The following is a 20,116-nucleotide window of genomic DNA, read 5'->3' as shown; positions in this document are numbered from 1 at the left end:
TTCACAGTGCACTAGGTTTTGTGTATGGGTGTTTTGTATACATGTATGTCTGTGCACGATGTTTGTGTCTTGTGCCAGGGGACATCAGAAGGAGGTGTCAGATCCCCTGGAAATGGAGTTACAGGCAGCTGTGAGCCACCCTGTGGGTGCTGGGAATTGAAACCCAGGTCATCTGGAAGAGTAGCCAGTGCTTAACCATTGAGCCATTTCTCCAGCCCCCTGTAGTTGGTTTTAAAGGCACATGTTCTCGTTTGCTACAGACAATGGTAGTAGAGACTATTCTCTAGCTTGCTATGTAACCAATTTCTGTAAAAATGTTACATTCACAAGGGATCCTTGTGGTCAGATAGCAATATTGGCTAAGTACAGGTGTTTCCCTCCCTCCCACACTCCCTCCCTTTCTTTCCTCCTTCCTCTTTAATATGAATGTGTGTGCTCCCAGAGTCCAGAGGAGGCATCAGATGCCTGGAGTGGTGAGGTGGGGTGTCACACCCCGGCTGGAGGCAGTTGGGAGCCACCCTACTTGAGTGATGGGAACTGAACTTGGGTCTTCTGAAACAGCAGTAAACACTCTTAATCACTCAGCCATATTTCCAGCTAGGGCATCTTTTATTTTAATGTCCATTCACTACATACAGTCCTTGATAGTGGGACAGTCAGACTGCCAACTTTTCTCCTCCTCAAACTTGAAACAATGTTGAAATGACATCCTGAAAAGAGGTCAAAGAAAATATAAAGGGGCACACAAAACAGACTGAGTGATAGTGCAGGGGGAAAATAGGTGTGCCTTAAATAGAGCCTAATGTCATAGGAATGTGGGCTTAAGAGTTGAAAGAAGCTGGCCTATGCTAGAAAGTTGCAGGAAGATGTGCCTGGTAAGGCAGGGTTTTCCTGTCTTCCAGGTAATCATCGCCTTTGACCTAGCTGGGTCAGATATGAAAACCAACCTCTCCCGTGGAAAGATCATCCTAAAAGGTGCAAATCCAGGACTCCTTGCTAACATAACATCTCTAAGAATCATCCCTAGAGCGCAGGCAGTAAGTTATTTGCTGAGAGTGGAGCTCTAAGAACAAGGATTGACTGGCAAATATTCAAGCTTCATTCTCTGTGTGGGTGTTGTGTGGATCTGTGTATGTGCATGTGGAAGCCAGAGCGCTTGCTTTGTCTTTTCACATAGGGTCTCTCACTGAACCCAGTGCTCAATGATTGGGTAGACTGGCTGGCTGGTGAGCTCTGGGGAGTCTTCAGTGCAGGATTACAAAGGCACACCACACACAGACATTTTATGTGGATCCTAGGAATCTAATCTCAAGTACTCTTGCTTATATGCCATTCATTCTCCCACCAGAGTCATCTCTCCAAGCCCTGACAGGGGCTCTGCTGAAGGATACTCTTGAGAGACTTTGATGACTCAACATTTTGGCCACCTAGGGTAAAGGCATTCTGCCTCTTGTCTGCCTTCCTCTGTGGTAATGCTCATATGAAGACAAGAATTTCCCGGGGATGTGTCAGTGATGTCCACATGAAATCGGTTCTAATCCTGGCTGTTTGACAGGAAGGGAACAACAAGGAGTTGGGAACTAGGAATGAGTCTCTCCATGAGCACCTGCCTCCATATGAGGTGACAGGTGACAACACAGAATGGCTAGCCCAATAGCACCAGTGCAGAGCCTGAGAAGCATCACATACGATGGGAGTTTTCATTTTCACCACCACAACAAAAAAGGGGTAGAAAGACAGAAGGCAGCCGAGTAGAAAGAGAAGTAAGAGCACACAGAACACATGACTGACTATTCCAGAGAACATTTTACAAAGGGCCTTAGAAGAGTCTAGTGGAATAAAGCGGTTGGTTGGAGAGATTGCTCAGTTGGTAAAGTGCTTGCCATATAAGCAGGAGGACATGAGTTTGAGCCCCAGAATTAACATAAAAAAAATCAGTGTGGTGGCACAGGTGCTTGCAATCACAGCTCTGGGGAGGCAGGGACAGCCAGATGCCTGGGGCTTGCTGGCCAGCCAGCATTGCCTACTTGTTGAGTTCTAGGCCAGTGAGAGACATTGTCTTAAAAACAAACAAACAAGTGGACTGTGCCTGAAGACTGACACCCAAGGTTGAGTGCTGGCCTCAATGTGTACCTTAGTGCATGCAAGTGATCAAATGCCCACACCCACATCCACTTACATACCAGCACCACTACCACCAAAAAATCAGAGCAGACAGTAGCAATTGGAGGACAAATGATTGTGGAACTCCGAAGTTCATAAAAGTCTGTGCTAATGGGAACATAACATGCAATTAGTAACCCTCCTTCAATTACAGAGGGAGCTGACATGGGAAGAAGTTGCTACTTGCCAAACATAGTTACATAACTAGTCCAAGGTAATGCCTGCTGAGAATGGAGTTTTGACAGGCATCCCTAAAGGTGTATATGCATAAGGGCTGGAATGGTTCTAGCTCTTCTCCCATAGCAATTAGCCTGGAGTTAGGGGATTAGAAATCTGCTCTGTACCTGGCTGTTAGACAGGAAAGGAACCACAAGGAGTTGGAAATATACATGAGACATTCAGGGAGCAGCCTGTGCCATCAAGTGTCCTGTTTCTTTGACTCTAGGATGGGATAGGCAGAGCTTGCCTGGTAATATGTACTGAACAATTCTTAGTTCTCTTACTATCCCTAGCTACTATTGTACAAGTAATAGTCACAGCATACCTACACATAACATAATCCCTTTTCCATGGAATTTGAATTACTAAGCATTAAGAAAAACTATAGACACCCATTAGTGGGTGAAGTGCTCTCTATGTAAGCAATGAGGACCTGAGTCCAAATCCCTAGCACCCAGGTAACAGCTGAATGTAGCAGCATGTGTGTCTAAGTCCAGTACTGGGGGTGAGGGGGTTAGAGACATGGGTCCCAGGAGCTAATGGTCAGCCTGTCAAGGTGAAAACCAACTCCAAGTTCATTGAGAGACTCTGTCTCAAGACACATGGTGGAGAAGGAATTGAGTAAGATATTCTGAAGTCAATCTCTGTCCAGAATGAGCCAGCACACCTCACACACATACATGTATGCACCACACACATTAACACACCCCAAAGAAAGAAGAAGAAGTGTAATAATGACAGAGCCACCGGCATTATGTTATTAAAACTATATTTTAACAACATTTTGCTTTTAAATGAGACTAGCAACTTTCCCTGCAGCATTTCCCACTTAATGGGTACTGTGTACCTAGATGTGTGTAAATGTAGCATGATAAATTAGCTTGTGGTTTGGGGAAAGATGCAGGGAAGATCTCATTAGATTGAGTTTCAGGAAAGTTTCTTTGTTGAGAATGACATTTTACATTAGTAACCTTACCGAAACCCGCTGCTTTCTGTTCACTTATTTATCGTCATGTGCTCTTCTTCTGTGTTCCTGGGGCTTTACATAGACAGTACTACACTATGCCTGTAAGTCTGTGCTTTTGGAGGAGGAATATCTACATGACTCAGTTTTTACGTCATTCACCCTTAATGCAAAACAGAGATAGAAAACCAAGAATAAAAGTAAAAGCAAAACAGAAAGCACTGCACTTCAGTGACAGGGGGGCTGAACTATTACTACAATCAGTTGTTAGCAAGCCAAGAAGAGGCTTCAACTGTCTACGGTAGTGAACATGACTCTTCTTGAGTCCTAAGGCTTACACGCTGAACTTTACTCTGAAAGAAACCAGGAGAAAGTGCATAAGAAGGGACTTGCCATGGACATATTTTAGAGGCCACACTTTTTTTTTTTGGACATGATTTTATACATTTTTATGGAGTCAAATTTATTAATCTATTTGTGTGTGACTTTCTTACACACACACACACACACACACACACACACAGAGAGAGAGAGAGAGAGAGAGAGAGAGAGAGAGAGAGAGAGAGAGAGAGAGAGTCCTGGAGAATTTTGGATTTTTTTTCTCCACTCAAAAATCTCACAAATTTCACCTCTCTGTTTTTCTTAGCTTTAGAAAATATTTCAATTTTTATATGACTTAAGTCATTTGGACTTTGTAAAAAAAAAGAGTATAAGGTAAGAATATAATTCCACAACAGACAGCATTTTCACTTTTAATTGAATAGTCTCTACCTTCTGCATTTCTATAACTTTTCTCTAAGCAGAATGTGAAAAAAGTAATCTGCTGAATAGATATTATGAGGCATGGAGTCTATTGGTTGTGGCCAAGGAAGATGAGGAGGGCTGTGTGGAGTCTGGGAAACTCATCTGGTGCAAATCATACCTTAAGTCCATCATTCCTCCTGTCCATAACTACTTCCTTCAGAACCTCAACCCTTTGCCTTCTTTTCACAACCCAGTACATAAATCCAGAGTGTGTCACAGGTTGCACGGAAACAACTACATTCTTTTGGTCTTCCAGACCTTCTCCCAACCTCTCGCTACTGGCCTTCTGACCCATTCGCATACACGCACCCAGCTGACAGGCAAATGCAGTTAATAATGCTGTTGGGCTGGGAAACCAGAGCAAAGGAATAGGAAATCTTAGGGACAGGTTATCTAAGAGAGGTGTAAAAAAAAAAAAGAAAAAAAAAGTAATTTTTACTTAGTATAACTGGGGTGGTGGGGTGACGGGAATTATGTAATCCTTTTCTTTCCTAAAAGGTATGACTCACACTCACAGAGAGAGAGAGAGAGAGAGAGAGAGAGAGTCATTCTTGAATGGCCTCTGTAGAATACATAGAAATATAGAAGTAGCCATTCCTCTACAGCGGAAATAAGACCTTTTTAAAAAGGTGATTCACTTAAACAGGTGGTTCCCAGTGCAGCATTGCAATCAGATATGGCATGATTTCCTTCTATCTAGTTGTAATGGTATTTAATCTCATCCCCCCTATGGATGGGTCCTGGGATTGAATGCTGATTCTCTGATTGTTGGGTGGTGAGTGCATTTACCTGCTGCCTACTCATGCCTTATTTTATTATTCGAATGGACTGAAAATATCTCATGATCTTTGAAGTGGAAAAAAAAAAGCTTGAAACAAAAACAAACAACAAAACACCCAAACACTACTCAGAGATGCGGCTATCAGTTCCAGGGCTGTTAATGTTTTGAAAGACCATGTTTGACTGGTGTACTTCAAAGGCCAACTCACTGCTGTTCATTTCTAAGTTCCTAGAGATCAGCTCTGTAAACAGATGGGTAATTTAAGAATCCAGGTTTCTAGGGGAGTTTCCAGTGATTTTCAGGCACATATATCCGATGAGAATAGGGGCAAGCAATTTTGGCCAGTAGTTTCCTTTCCAAACTCCTAGCAGGCAAAGGTTATTAGGACAATGTACGACATCTGTATGTCCTTTTATCTCTGCGACTTTTCCCCCAAAGGTTTTTTAAAAGCCATATAGCTTAAGGGATCTCCTCTGATTAGATCTAGAATTACTCACTAAAAAGGATAACCTAGTTCTTCCAGCAATTTGTAATGTTCTAACCAGATTGATAATGGGAGGTCCATTCTTTGTAAACGTTCCATTTGTGCATCTACAGGACGCGGGAACTTGAGTGTCTTGCAACTGGTTTTTTGAGCACAGGGTTGGAAATAGAGGGAGACTATCTTACCCATTCGGGTCAGTACACGGGCGAGTGCTTGTCCAACACGGAGCCATTAGGAACCAAGCAAAGCGTGGAGTGGGTCCACCCCGCGAGCCGCGTCGCAGCCCACCGGGCCTGGCAGGACCCTAACAATGCTACCCTCGTGTCACGGTGCCCGGCTCCAGCGTGCCAGCACGTACGTAGCTTGCACGTGTGTGTTGATATGGAGTTGGTGTGTGGACCCCTTAGAATATGCTGAAACCGATTTCGCAGAGAGGCGCCGGAGACAGGTCGAGGGAAGGTAGGAGCGGGTGCGGCGGGCTCCCCCGGTCTCGGGGCGGGGAGGCAGCGCAGGCCGCGCAAGTCCCGCGCCCGCCGCTAGAGCCCCCCGTGCGCGGCTCGGCCCAGGCCGCGCTTGCCCGGCCCGGCCCCGCGCGGGGAAACACTCGAGCGCACACAATGAACTCCGAGGAGGCTGCGAGCTCGGCCGGCCGCCGCGCCCGCACCATGTGAACCACCGCTTAGTGGGGAGCGTCAGCTTTCCCCCAGGGCGTCCTCGGCAGCCCCGAAGGCCCTGCGCCGCCGTCGGGCTGAGGAGACGCGGTGAGTGAGCGAGCGAGCGAGCGAGCGAACGAGCGAGCGAGCGAACTGTGCGCGCGGCGGTCCGGGCCTCCAGCCGGCGCGCGACGCCCCGGCCGCCTCACCAGGCTTCGCCCCGGCGCGCGCCGAGGCATTTTCTGTGGTGAAAGCCGCCGCCAACATGGCGCCCCTCGAGCCCCGAGCCCTCTGCGCCGAGCCAGCGGGGGGAGCCGGGGAGGAGGGAGGAGATGGCGGGGAGGAGGAGGAGACGGCGGCCTGCGTCCCCCCCGCCCCCCGCGCCCGTCGCCGGCTGAGGCCCGAGAGGCGCCGGGCGGCGGGAAGGAGGCGGCTCCGGAGGGAGGGCCGGGCGCGGCGGCGACGGCGGCGGCGGCGGAGCGGAGCATAATGGTGGGGAAAGCTCGGCGGGGCGCTGGGCGGCGGGGCGGGCGGAGGCGTCCGTGGCGGTGACGCGGCCTGCACCGTGACGGCTGCAGGGGCTGCGGCCTCTGTGGCGGGCGGCGGCTGATGGTGGCCTCGGGACTGCCCCAGGCCGGCGAGGCCTGCGGACTGGGCGCTTTCCCTCGGTCCGGCGCCTCTTGCCTCCGGCAGCCGTGAGGAACAGGCCCGGGGGAAGGCCGCGGAGAACCGCGCGCGGCCTGCTGGCGCCCCGAAGCCGCGGAGTCTTGTGAGCTCCTCCCGCCGGGTCCCAGCGCCTCCCGCCTGGCCAGGCCCGAGGGCCCTTTGCGTGGAACGTGTGGCGGGCGGAGGGGAGCAGTGGAAGCGGCGGTGCCCGAGAACCGAGACCAGTGTCCGTCGGTCCCTCGGGACTGCAGGCGAGCGGGTTGCGAGGCTTCAGCTGCCTCAACAGGTCCTCCCGGCCGTGCTGCGGGATTAGCCGCGCTGTGCCCGTGTAGAACTGGGGAGAGACGCTGATGGGGACGCTGCCTGTGGGGCTGTGGCCCGAACTTTCACTCACGCCTTTTTCCTGGGCCGAGCCGAGCGTGCTTTGCGGTGTGTCCGTGGGACTTTGTCTTTGGTGTCTGTGGTACTTATACTTAGTGTTTGCCGTGTGTCCGTGGTACTGACTGTCGTGTGTGACTTGTTAGTAGTACTCGGTGTCACAGGCAGTATGCACGCAGCACCCAGTGTCCTCTAATTTGTCTAAACTCCGACCTGTGCCACTGCACAGCTGAACTGTGCCCTGTATCCCAGGAGGGATAAGATGTGTAGATAGTATCTAGCATTGTGTGCGGCTGTGTTTGCAGTTTCTTTGTATATGGTTACAAAGTGTCAATGTGTGTTACAGAGTATCTGGTGTTAATTTCCTTTGCATGACCAGTGTCTTATACTGTGTATACACACAGTACCTGGTTTCCTGTAAAGTTGTGTGCACAGTAACTAGTGTCATATGTAGTATTTATACAGTTCCTATGTTAGTGTAGGAGTTATACACTGTACCCAGTATCTTCTGTGGTGTGTATTCAATCGCTGGTTTCATTTGGTGTGTACAAAATAACTGGCATCGCAGTATGTTTTTGAGCCTGAAAGAAGTGGCCAAGTGGTCCAGTCAGGGAGAAGTCACCCCCAAAGTGGTAGGCAGTTTAAGGGGTTTTTGTGAGCCTTTCTCACTCAGGTCCTCTCTCTGATTCACCTGGGAGTTAAGTTTCCTACAGTCAATTGTGTTGTATGCCGGCAAAAACATTAAAAATAATCACTTCGAGCCACAGAAAGTAAATGCTTTTAAAAAATAAGACAAGAAATGTAACGGTCTTTAGCTTGATTGTTATGGGATACAAACCTTAAATGATGGGGGCGGGTGTCATTGATTCCAACTGATGGCTAAAAATTATTAGTGTCTGGTTGTACTCTAAAAGTTTTGAGTGGTTTTGGTAGGCACGGTGGTCTTTGTACTTTTAAAAATCTCTAATGTGTTCAACTAAAACAGTGGTTCTCAACCTTCCTAATGCTGCCAACATTTAATACAATGCCTCCTGTTGTGACCCCCAACCATAAAATTGTTTCATTGTTATTTCATAACTGTAATTTTGCTACTGTTATGAACCATAATGTAAATATCTGATATGCAGGATATCTGATGTGCAACCCTTGTGAAAGGGTCTTCTGGCTCCCAAACTGGTGGGGTTCCACAGGTAGAGAACTGCTAGACTAGAAGCAATGAGAATTTATGTACAGGCCTATTAGTTTCCTGGCCTTTGTTTACATTGTAGCAAGTACATTGGTTACATTGTTGTCAGAATTTTGGCTAACCCTGTAAGATGAAAAGGACAATCAAAGATCAGAAGACATGAAATGCGACTGATCAAATCAGAATGCTTCTTGCTGAATTCTGATTGAGAAAATTGCTATACTGTATACACTATCTTTTTCTGTAGAGACTGTTTTCATGTGAAAACTGTAGCTCTTATATTCTTTAAGATGGACAGTTTGGTTTTTGCAGTTACCAATTGCTAGGTGTTTAAACAAATGTACATGTGAGTGCTTTCTTTATAAAGAAAATTTGATTTTAAATGTTAGAACTGTGCTCTAGTTCTCCTTAAATTTTCTTCAGCTATCCTAAAGTTGGTGCTTGGGTGGATGCCTATTTGCATTTTCTGTGAATGACATAGATTTATTTGAACCTTCACCTTTTGGTAACCCTCTCTCCATTTCCATTTAGGGTGGTTCTGATCGAAAATAATAGAGGCATTCATATTCTAGTGTAACTTAATTGAGATGCTAATTGGAGTAAAGATTTTTGACATTTGCAACAGAACTATCACATGCTTGTAGGACAGTGGTTGCTTAAAACCCTAACCAGCAAAAAAAAAAAAAAAAAAAAAAAAAAAAAAACCAAAAAAACAACAACAAAAAAACCCTAACCAGCTGCTGGAAAATTTTTATTACCCTCTTTAGCCTTCAATTGATTGGCTTTTTAAAAAAAAAATAAATCACTAAATCTAACCAAAGATGATGTGCCATGAAAAAAGAACCATCAAATGAGCACTGAGCCTTATCTCACTGCTTGCTAACCTTCAATTCAATTTAACATTAACTTTTTCAGGGAGATTAATTTTGTTTTGATTTTGGTCATGGAATAATGATTAAGACCTTGAGGCCCAGTGACTTGGGTTTGGGTCTCACTTGGGTCATTAGTAGCTCTTGGCAATCGACTTAACTTTTGACAGGTTAGGATAGGAAGAACAGGGAGTGGATCCTGTGAGTTAGTTCATACTGCAGCAGTGCCAGGCTCATGGTGAGAACTGTGAGGACCGGCTTTTTGGAGGGAGGGGTCCTTACAGTGCATGCTTTCCTTCTTGATCAGGGTGTATATAGAGCCACAACTAATAGCGAGCTCCCATCTTGTGGACAAAAGATGCTGTTTCCTGTTTCTTTAAATGGATTTAGTCAATTTTGTTGATTTGGATACAAAAAAAAGTGTGGATTATATACCCATCTATAGTTTGTAAAAGGTGCGAATATGCAGGTTACTTCCCAGAAGTGGTCATTTTGGCACAGGTCGAGTGTCACAGGCCTGGCTCAGAAAGCCCATTAGCTCAGAGCATGTCTCAAATGAAATCTGAGACCTTACTCCTCTCCTTTTTGAACTTTTGTTTTCTGTGGTGGACATTAGGTGTAAAAACTTTCTAGATTTATTGTTATTGTGTGCAGTATGCATACTGTGTACGGGTATGGGGTATGCGTGCTGTGGCGCATGACTGTGGAAGTCAGAAGACAACTTGCAGGGACCCTGGGGAGTGAACTAGAATCCACAGGCTTTTGTAGCAAGTGACTTTATAGACAGATCTAGCTTGCTGGCTCACAACTTTCTAGTTTTAATTTTGATATATTGCTACTTTGCATCTCTCAATGTAACCTTGCTGTTGTTGTCCCCCACCTCCCTTTGACTTTGTTTACAAATCATATAAAAAGTAGAATAATATATATGTATGCATATGTATATATTACTATACTTAGTTCCCTGAAGCAATTTTAACAATTTTTTTTTTGTTTTTGTTTTTTAATTCATTACTTCCTGATCCCTGGTGTTTATTATCCCTGACAAATGATAGCTGAAATATACTATCTGAGAGTTATTTTTAACCATTGACTTAATTTAGTACTTCCCTCACCTACTCTACTCTGTCTGTATTGCTTCAGGTGGTGTTTTATATTGCATAGGAAGAGAATCTGCAGAGGGCAACCATTGCCGTCCTTTCATTAGTTCATTCTGGAAATGAATTCCATTCCTCACCCATAATTTTCCTAATTGTTGTCCTAATAGTTGACAAGAGATGAAGGGCAACTGGTTTCATTTACACATGTCTCCCATACAGTAACCGTGAGATGCTTACAGTACCTGTTCTCATATTGTCCCAAGAAGTGTAGCTTGGTTGTGCTCTGGTAACTGAAGGTTCTAGGGACCTGTGGCTTCCTATGGCTCTGTTGAAATGTTTGGGACCTGCAGTGTAGCCACAGAAGTGAGTACTATGATAGTACAACATTGTCTGCTGTGTCTCCACCACACTGGCCCACTTGAAAAGAAATTACACATTGTCATCTTAAAAATATAGCAGTCTTTTAATTATGAGAAGTTCAGTTCCTAGTAGCAGTGCACTCCCCATCCTAGAGTTCGTATGCATGTCTGTGCACTGGAACCCCTTGCAGGGGAAGGGGGCAGTCCAGGTACTTTGAGAAAGAATGTGATCTGTGTAACATGAAAAAGTTCAGGAACTCCTAGGATGATGGGTGAGTGACAAGAATGGAAGATGCAGCAAAGAGAGGATTTAATATAAAGTTCTCGCCGAGCAATCTTTCTGAATGGCCTAACTGCTAAAAGCATGTGCATGAAATAGGTGACCATTTTAAGTTTTAAGGAAAGGGAGGGAAAAATAGAAATGAGCCTGCTGTTACTGACTTTTTTCCACTTAGAAAATTCTAGTTAGTTTTACCTGTGAAAATGTTATATAAGAATCAGGATCAAAATTACTTGTAAATACAAAGCAATAGTCCATAAAGTAAAACATATATTTGAACATTTAAACATACTTGCATGGTCTATTATATATATTTGAGTAGATAAAAATTAAGCTCATTTCTAGAGTTAACTACTTAACAGTTGAACTATTAATAATAGACTAGCTGCCATGATGAGATTTTTAATATTTTCCTTTCTTCCTTTTTTTCTTTGCCCTTAAATTTTGTTTTATTGGGGGGGGGCTGCAGGGGCAGAGGGCAGATGTGAAGGGGCAGGGAAATGAATGGGATCAAGATGCATAATGTGAAAGACATAGAATAAATTTTTAAAAAGTTAAAAAAAATACGGCCTATGGCAGCATTTTTATATTACCATGATATTTGAAGGTGTTGGCAGGTGGGCATTTCCCATCCCAGGCAAGTTACATACTTCATGAGTCCCTTACAACAGTGTCTTGAGGAAGGTGTTATTGTTTTGTAAGGGAACAGGCCCTGTTTGTTGCCTAAGATCCCAGAGACATGATCAGTCTGGTTTGAATGCAAACTTAGGAGCATCAAACATTCAGTTAGCTGTTGTCAATCTCTCCAAGTTCCATGAACCTTCTGAGGTTTTGTACTGATTCACCCATTTCCCTGGAACACCTTTATAAATCTGCAAAAAAGACGTACATGAGATAAGAATGGGAGACCATGCTCATTTGAAAAAGCAGAAGTTGGAAAGAAAAGAATATTAGAGAACTGATAATCAGAACATTCCACAAATAAAGTTCAGGTTAGTTCCAATTTCTTTGTTAATGACAGCTAGTGATCTAAGAACAAGCATAGATAATTGGTTCATTTTCTCTCCGTTGCCATAGCAGCTCATATTATGGAGATACAAATTGGCTCAGGTTCAAGAGTAGTGAGTGGGGATACTTAAATCTTTATTTTAGTGTTTATAGTAGGAGAAACATGCTTGAAAATACTTGGCATGAACTTCAATGCTAAAGTCTTCTTGCTGTCTTAAGAGGGGAAGCCTTTGTCTGCAGACTTAACTGTCTCTCAATTGGCTAAGTTAATTTGGACTGAATCCTAAGTTCTGGGAAGCTTCTCTGCATGCTAAGCCTTCAGATTTCTGCAGGGTATATTCTGGCGTCCACAATGGAAGGGTGTGATTCCATGAACAGAACATGCTGTAAGGAGACGGGCAGGCAGCACTGCAGCAGCATCCCGAGTCACGTTCTCCAGGCTGTCATAGCAGTGATGCTGCAGTGGGCTATTAAGTATGATTTTCTCATTTAGTAGCTGTGCAGAAGTTTTCAGAAAGAAACAGTCCCTTAATGAAGACTAATTATGGGGAAGCCTTTTCAACTTGAAAGCTATTAGGGTTATTTTAAGTTTTATTTTTGTTACATCTGGATTTATCTGCTTAGTATTTTTCTGTCTCCAAACTGCATCTGAAAAGCATTTTTGAGAGAGCAAGTCCTTAATTTTTTAATTGGAATTGTATATGGAGCCCTTTTCCAATTAACATAAAGTTTATCTATTTTTAACTGCTTGGATTTTATAGTTAAAAAGTGAGACTAACCTGTTGGGGATAGTTTATCATTGGAGATGTATTTTAAGTTACAAAGGGAAAAAAGTCTAAGGTAACTTTTCTACTGTGTTCATAAGTTAACCTTTTTCTTATATGTTCAGTAATATCAAATTAAATATCACTACCAAAATACCTGAAATTTTTATTTAAAACTCTTACATATTTTACCCGTCTCCCCCCCACCCCCACCCCGTGTGTGTGTGTGTGTGTGTGTGTGTGTGTGTGTGTGTGTGCTCGTATACATAAAATCTTAAGTCTGCTTCTGATAGACATTTCAGTTGGGAAACTATCATTTGAATCATTCAAAATAGAAGATTTCTTAGAATTGTTTAAATAAAATTAGTTTTTCTCACTCAGGTTAATTAAAAGCTAACTAGATATCAGTTCAACTCAAGGTTAGACTTTTGCTTTGTTCATTTGTATATTTTAAATGCTAATGAAAATTATACTTGCTTACATTAAAACTGGGACCTCTTCTTTTTTCTTAAATGTTTCAAGGTGATTTTAGATGACTGTGCTTTAGGACTCACATTAGAAACCAAGACTAGTTTAGCATGCTGGTGTGCAATCATGGCTGAACATCTGAACTATTTTTATTACTGCTATTACAAAAATGTTGGTTCAGAATCCTTAAAGGTGGGTCTGGGTGGGCTGGAGAGATGGCTCAGCGGTTATGAGCACTGGCTGCTCTTCCAAAGGTCCTGAGTTCAATTCCCAGCAACCACATGGTGGCTCACAACCATCTGTAATGAGATCTGGTGCCCTCTTCTGGCATGCAGGCCTACATGCAGGAAGAACACTGTATACATAATAAATATATCTTAATATATTATATATATTCCACATGAACTCTCTGGGATTCCTCATTGCTTAAATTAAGAGTGTGGTTTCCCTAGGGCAGACATAATATATATATATATATATATATATATATATATATATATATATTAAATAAATCTTTAAAAAACTGGGACTGGAATCTAATTTTGTAAAGTCCCGTTTTAGTATTTTAACAGTGTGTGTGTGTGTGTGTGTGTGTGTGTCTGTGTGTCTGTGTGTCTGTGTCTGTCTGTCTGTACATGCATGTGCATATATGAGCGCCTTTGGAAAATACTTTTTTGGAATAACACAGAAAATGATGTACCCTGGGACCTTTAGCTCTACTTCTCAGAAACCGTTGAAAAATCAGACCTGTTAGGGGTGCATGTATGAGGACCAGGTTCTATTTTCAGAACCAAGAATCAGTGAATCAAGTATCCATAGGAGCAGAATAATCAAGTAGCCTGAGAAATGCATCACTAAAGAAAGCATGAAATCATTCCATGTCACAGAAATGTAAATATTGCCGTTGTTCCAATCTGGGAAGATGACTGTACAAGGGGGTTAGTACTCCCTGGTGGTCTCAGATATGGTTGTACTCATCAGTCAGTGTGTATCATATCTGGGGATAAAGGGGGTTCAGAAGATGTGCTCCATGCAGCTTGGATGTTTCATGTAAACAGCAGCATTCTTGTTCCATATGAACTCTGGGATTCCTCATTGCTTAGATTAAGAGTGTCGTTTCCCTAGGGCAGACATGTCAGCTGCCATGGGTGTTCAGCACTCAGTAGTGTGGGCATCTGAGGATGTGTTCCAGCTCTTATTCTTCTGGCCATCTCCCTCTTCAGCTGTAGCTTTTGTTTATATGTACCTGAGGCATTCTTGTTATCTATCTATCTATCTATCTATCTATCTATCTATCTATCTATCTATCTATCTATCTTTTTTTAATCTTTTATTTTAAACAATTCATTTTACATACCAACCCCAGTTCCCAGTTCACCCTCTCTCTTCTCCCCCCCACCCCTACTTCCCATCCCGTATTCACTTCTCAGAGGGGGTAAGGTCTCCCTTGGGGAGTCAACAAAGTCTGACATACCAAGTTAAGGCAGGACCAAGCCCCTCTTGTTATCCCTCTTCCTTCCAGGTCCTTTCCGATAGTTTGCTCTATCCACATGGATTATAGGAGTAGCTCCTTTGAGTCTCTGAAATGTCTGGCTTACCTTCTTTGCTAGGGAAGAAGTCCCTGAGCTGTATGCCTTACTGTTGCAGCAGCCACAGTGGCTCATGTTTACAGCTTCTCCTCCACTACTGTACTTTGAGGCTTCACAGGATCCCAGGAACTAGACAGTACTTGGTAATATGCACAGGCATATCTGATCCATCTTGAATATAGTGTACATACTCTTCCTCCAGCTCTACAAAAGTCAAGATGCATGGCAAATGGGTTTCAGAGTGAGACAAAGAATTTAGGACCAGTAGTACTACTGATGAAGCATTCACCACAGTGTGGGCAACCTTTTCCTCTCTGAATGGATGCTATGGCTCATTTGTAGACCACTGTCTGCAGTGACCATACACAAAGTTCTGTCTCTTCTTTTAGAGGGCACCATGTCATATTTTTGTGTATAAAAATATTCTTGCATTTTAGTTCATATACATTGAAGAATTATATTTCTTTTTGTTACTGTTAGAATTTCGTTTAAATAAAAATATTCTTACAAAAGAGTATTTTTGCAAAAGAGGTTTTTTTTTTCTTTTTACAAAATTTGAACTGGAACAGAACATTTTAGGTGGCAGTACTGTTGGGGCTTGTATTTGCTTGTAAGTCCAGGTGCTTTTATTAGATGGTAGTCAGTGATGTGAGGAGAGAAGAGGGCCTGAGTCTGGACTCACAGGCTGGTTTACTTGCAAGAGCTGGCACTCTGAGAAGAAAGGTTACACTGAAGATTGGCCACAGAAATCTAATTTCTGTTACTGTGGTGAAGAGGGACCACAGACTACTTTTGGCCTCTTTGTCACTGCTCTGTGGGATGGGAAATTGTACAAGGCAGTAGATTGAGGCTCTCTACATTTGTTTTCCTTCCCTTGGAGATGATAATCCTATTAGGACATTTTAGGGTATTTATTCATGTCCAACTTTGTGATTTAAGTTTCCATTTCTCTCTTAAGCATCAACCAAGTCATTCAATAAGGTTTCCTCCCCATGCACCATTAGCGCTGCTATATTAAATAAAAACTTTAATAATTAGATTTAAAGTTTGTGAATGGGCTGAAAGTTTAGCTCAGTAGTAGAGCACTTGTCTTTCATTTGCAAGATACTAGGTTCAATCCCCATTCTAGAAAGTAAAAGGTGAATGCATGCATCAAGTTTATGTGCATTTGATGTCTCTATCATAAAGTTCCTCTTTCTGCCATCAGCCCAGTGACTTGATTTCTCTATTTTACCTCTTACAGAGAGTTATTCTTCATATTACCCTTTAAGGTTTCTCTCTGCCACTGCCTAACTTCCTTGGCTTGAGAACATCAACTTTTAATATTTCTTTTTTTGTTTTGTTTTTCGAGACAGGGTTTCTCTGTGGCTTTGGAGGTTGTCCTGGAACTCACTCTGTAGACCAGGCTGGCCTTGAACTCACAGAGATCCACCTGCCTCTACCTTCTGAGTGCTGGGATTAAAGGCATGAGCCACCAACATCTAGCTAACTTTTAATATTTCTTAAACATACCCAAACTGCTGTTTGTAGAATAGGAGGGTTACATGAATGTAGATGTTGCCAAAAGAATCAGCTCTTCATCTTTTGTGTAGGCAAAACCCTGATTCCATTGTTCTGCTCACAATCTGCTAGAAACACTGTGGAGGGAATGGGCACAGTGTGGGATCTTGGACACCTGCATGGGTGCCCACCTGGGCTCTCCCAGTCCTACTCTACTTCTCTGACTGAAATCATAATTCCACTTCCCACAGTGTCTTATATTTTGTATTCTCATGCCCCCTGCCCCCACCATTCTTGGAGGCAACACTAGCTACCTTCTCAGGGGCCAGAGACACTGCTTTGGGAAGTAACTGCAATCTGCAAACCTGCCTGCATCTGTCAGAACCCTCATCTGTGTTCTGTGTAGCATCCCCTCCAGAAACCTCTTGTGTTTCTGAGCATATTGACCCCCTTCCATTTGCTTCCAGATAATACTAGTATACTTCCCATCATGACCTTTAAATAAAGCAAGGCAAACAAATAAAACCAAACAACAAAAATCTTTACTGAATTCTGTGCCTATTTTTATGGGATTCTTTTCTTTCCTTCATAAATCTCTCTCATCTGTAAATACTCACCTAAAGCATATCTTTATTTTCTCTACTTTCCTCCTTCATCAGCAGACACTGCTCCAGCCTCTCCCATTTATAGACTAGATAGGTGATCTGTGGGTTGTGAAGCCCATTGATCACTGCTTTCTATCAGAAGCATGGAGACTGCTGGTCTAATCCCTCCCTGAAGCCCCCTCCTGTCCTTTGTTCCCTTAGTGCCACACTTCTTGTGCTTTTCTTTATAACCCTTCGATTGCTCTCAGAACCCTCCTTCTGCAGCCTGAAATTGCAAATGACTGGCATAATGTTCTGTACCCAGTCCCTTCAGAATCACATCTCTGGTCATGGGTTCAGGCAGCCAGACTGAACAGAGCTGGTTGACTCAAGTTGACATTAAGAATTGAATTACATCCTTACTATCTCATAGTACTGGAAATCCAAAAGGAGGGTGGGCTCTTAAGTAATGCATTCAGCAGCTCAAAGGACCACTCTTCCTCTGTTGAGTCTGCTACTCAGCATATGCTTTATTCTGAGGCAAGTCCCCTCAAGGTGGCAAGGTAGCCACAGCAGTTTGGGGCATCGCATTCAGACCCAGCACCATTTAGAGATCAAAATGACCATTTTAAGACATTTTAGAAGTTTTGATTTCAAAGTACCGATAACATACATCTCTTTCCTGACTGACAGGGCAGTTGCCGAGTCTCTGCAGAAAGGGACAGTGGGATTCCCAGAATGGCTGTAGACTAACTGTGTGAGGCCAGTTGCTGCTGGCAGTTTAATCACTTTATCAAAAGCTCTTCAGTGACTTCACTTTTCCCTTTGCATCTCACTTTCTTTATAGTGACTTACAAAATTTCAGTAAACTGGCCCCCTTTGCCACACACTGTTTCTCTTTGGGTGAACTCACTGGCTTACACTAAGCATCCTGGGGATCTCTGAGTCAGTCTCCCTTCTTCAGGGAAGCCTGCATTGATCCTGAAGTGAGGTCACAGAACATGACCTCTTTCCAGCGTAATTATTTCCCAGAGTATCTGTGTACAAAATTCCCCAAATTGTGATTTTGTATGATCATAGGTTGAACAGTTGACTGGTATTCTATTCTTGAGTAATTAAGAAATACAATGGTACAGCCCTATAAACTGCCCTTCACCAGACCAAGCAGAGGTGAAGCCAGTGTTGGGTATGTATACTTATATAACATTTGTTAGTTCACTGGGTCACTGTTTTAAATGTCACTATCTATAGTTTACTTTTGAAAGAATGAAGACACAGTAAAGCATAATTAAATGTAGTGTTATCTTAGGGCCTGTCTCAGTTTATATATTACATATTTTAGTGTCTTATTTACATGTCATGTACCTGTAACTTGCTAATAGCAAGTCTTTATTGGTCTGTTAATTTATATATATATCTATATCTATATCTATATATATATATATATATATCATGCTTGAGTTTAATTTCTGTTTTTTACTAATTTTCTTAGATTAGCAAATAAAATGATGGGTTTTATCATGGCCTCTTCTTATAGGTGTGCCATACTTTGTTCTCAGTCGCTACCCCCATCCTCATGACTGTACCACCTTCAGCTGGTTGTTCTGCTGTCTTAGCACATGTAGTCTGTTGCCCTCTCTTATTTCCCACTTCCCTTTAGAGCTTTTTCACCTGTACACACAAGTATTTAAATATACACACCACATGGAATTTTGGCTTAAGTAAGCTTAACATAATGATTTTTAGCTTAATTTCTTTTTTCATGCGTTTTGACATTTTTATTATTTATTTTATATGTATGGGTATTTTACTTGCATGCATGTCTGTGTACATGTATTCCTGATGCCCCAAGAGGTCAGAAGAAGGGGTTGGATCCCCTGTTATTTGAGTTACAGACTGTTCTAAGCCACTGCATGGGAATTGAACCCAGGTCCTCTGTAAGAGCAGCGAGTGTTCTTAACCACTGAGCCATCACTCCAGCCTCTGATTCTTAGCTTAATTTCTAATGGTAAGTATTGCTGTTGCTTTAGCTTAAAAGCCTCTAGTAAGCAAAAGCAAACAAACAAAAAACAGAAAACCTATCTGCCTATTTTCAGATAAGAAACCATCACTTTGGAAGCAGACTAGTAGATCCTATGTACTCAAGAGACAACATGCTTACAGAGTGAGGCATTTCTGGTGGTTTAGTTTGAGTTCTCATAAAGCTCAAGATTATGATTCTGAGCAAAAGATAATGCTCGATCTAAATTAAAATTCAGGCAGGAATTGTGTTAGTGTTTTGGATGATGTGGGGGTGACTTTCTTGCAGATTTTTCAGAGCTTGTCTGTCATTCTGATTTCTTAACATTGGTGGGCAGTGCTGAGAGTTTGGGATTATATGTTTTTAAATTGAAAATTACAATAATTTACATTATGCATTGCTAGTTTCTGTTGTTAAGGTTAAGTTACTATGAAGATTTGTTATGTAGGTCTTGGAATCTGAAGAAAATAATGAGGTTTAAAATGTATTACAAATGGCTCTTCCAGAGGGCATCCTTCCAGAGGACTAAAATTGGGTCCTGAGCACTCCCAACTAGTGGTTTACAACTGCCTGTAACTCCAGCTTCAGCTTCAGGAAATCTGATGTCCTACTCTGGCCTCTGAGGGTACCTGTATTCATGTGCACATATTGCCCACACAGATACATACACATAATTAAGAACAATAAAAATAAAAATGAAGAAATATAAGAAAACATAGAGCAAAACTGTTATTACATCACAAAAGATTCATATAATCTCTCCACTTTTGTATGCTTAGAAATTATAGTAATTTGTGTGTTACCCTGTGTGCAAGCACATATTCATATGTGGGCATTCTTGTTTTTTTTTTTTTTTTTTTGAGACAAGGTTTCTCTGTGTATCCCTGATAGTCTGGGAACCAGGTTGGCCTTGATCACACAGAGATCTGCCTGCCTTTTAGCTAGCTTACCCTAGGGATCCATCTGTCTCCACCTCCCCAGGGTTGGGTTTACAAGTGTGTACCACTATGCTCAGCCTTTTGTATGGGTTTTGAGAATGAAATTCAGGTTTTCAAGCTTGTGTGGCAAGCTCTTTACCAATTAATTGAGCTATCTCCCCAACCCTATTACTGTACTTTAATTTTTAAAGTTAATGATAACCAAAACAGACAGCAGTGTGTGTGTGTGTGTGTGTGTGTGTGTGTGTGTGTGTGTGTGTGTGTGTGTTTGTGCACCTGCACATTTAAAGGGTCTCACTATGTAGCTCTGGCTATCCTGTAACTCACTGTGTAGAGCAG

The 20,116-nt window shown here is 42.7% G+C and overlaps 1 protein-coding gene across 11 annotated transcripts in view; it reads left to right on the top strand.

Annotated features, from left to right (window-relative positions):
- The first annotated feature begins 5,978 nt into the window (after positions 1–5,978).
- The window catches only part of Zmynd11 (zinc finger MYND-type containing 11), an 82,739-nt gene continuing 68,601 nt past the window's right edge, over positions 5,979–20,116 (top strand). For 9 of the 11 annotated variants that reach the window (XM_027405064.2, XM_027405063.2, XM_027405060.2 and 6 more), the window contains exon 1: positions 6,485–6,560. The gene's annotated coding sequence lies outside the window, so the exon portion shown is untranslated. Of the gene's footprint in view, positions 6,177–6,484; positions 6,561–6,992; positions 7,164–20,116 lie in introns of those variants that run through there. The other 2 variants (XM_027405053.2, XM_027405054.2) reach the window with 2 other exon arrangements.

Source organism: Cricetulus griseus, chromosome 3 (assembly GCF_003668045.3).
Source record: "Cricetulus griseus strain 17A/GY chromosome 3, alternate assembly CriGri-PICRH-1.0, whole genome shotgun sequence".
NCBI lineage: Eukaryota > Metazoa > Chordata > Mammalia > Rodentia > Cricetidae > Cricetulus > Cricetulus griseus.
The sequence above is the reverse complement of the archived record's forward strand: the minus strand, read 5'-3'. Positions and strand labels throughout refer to the sequence as shown.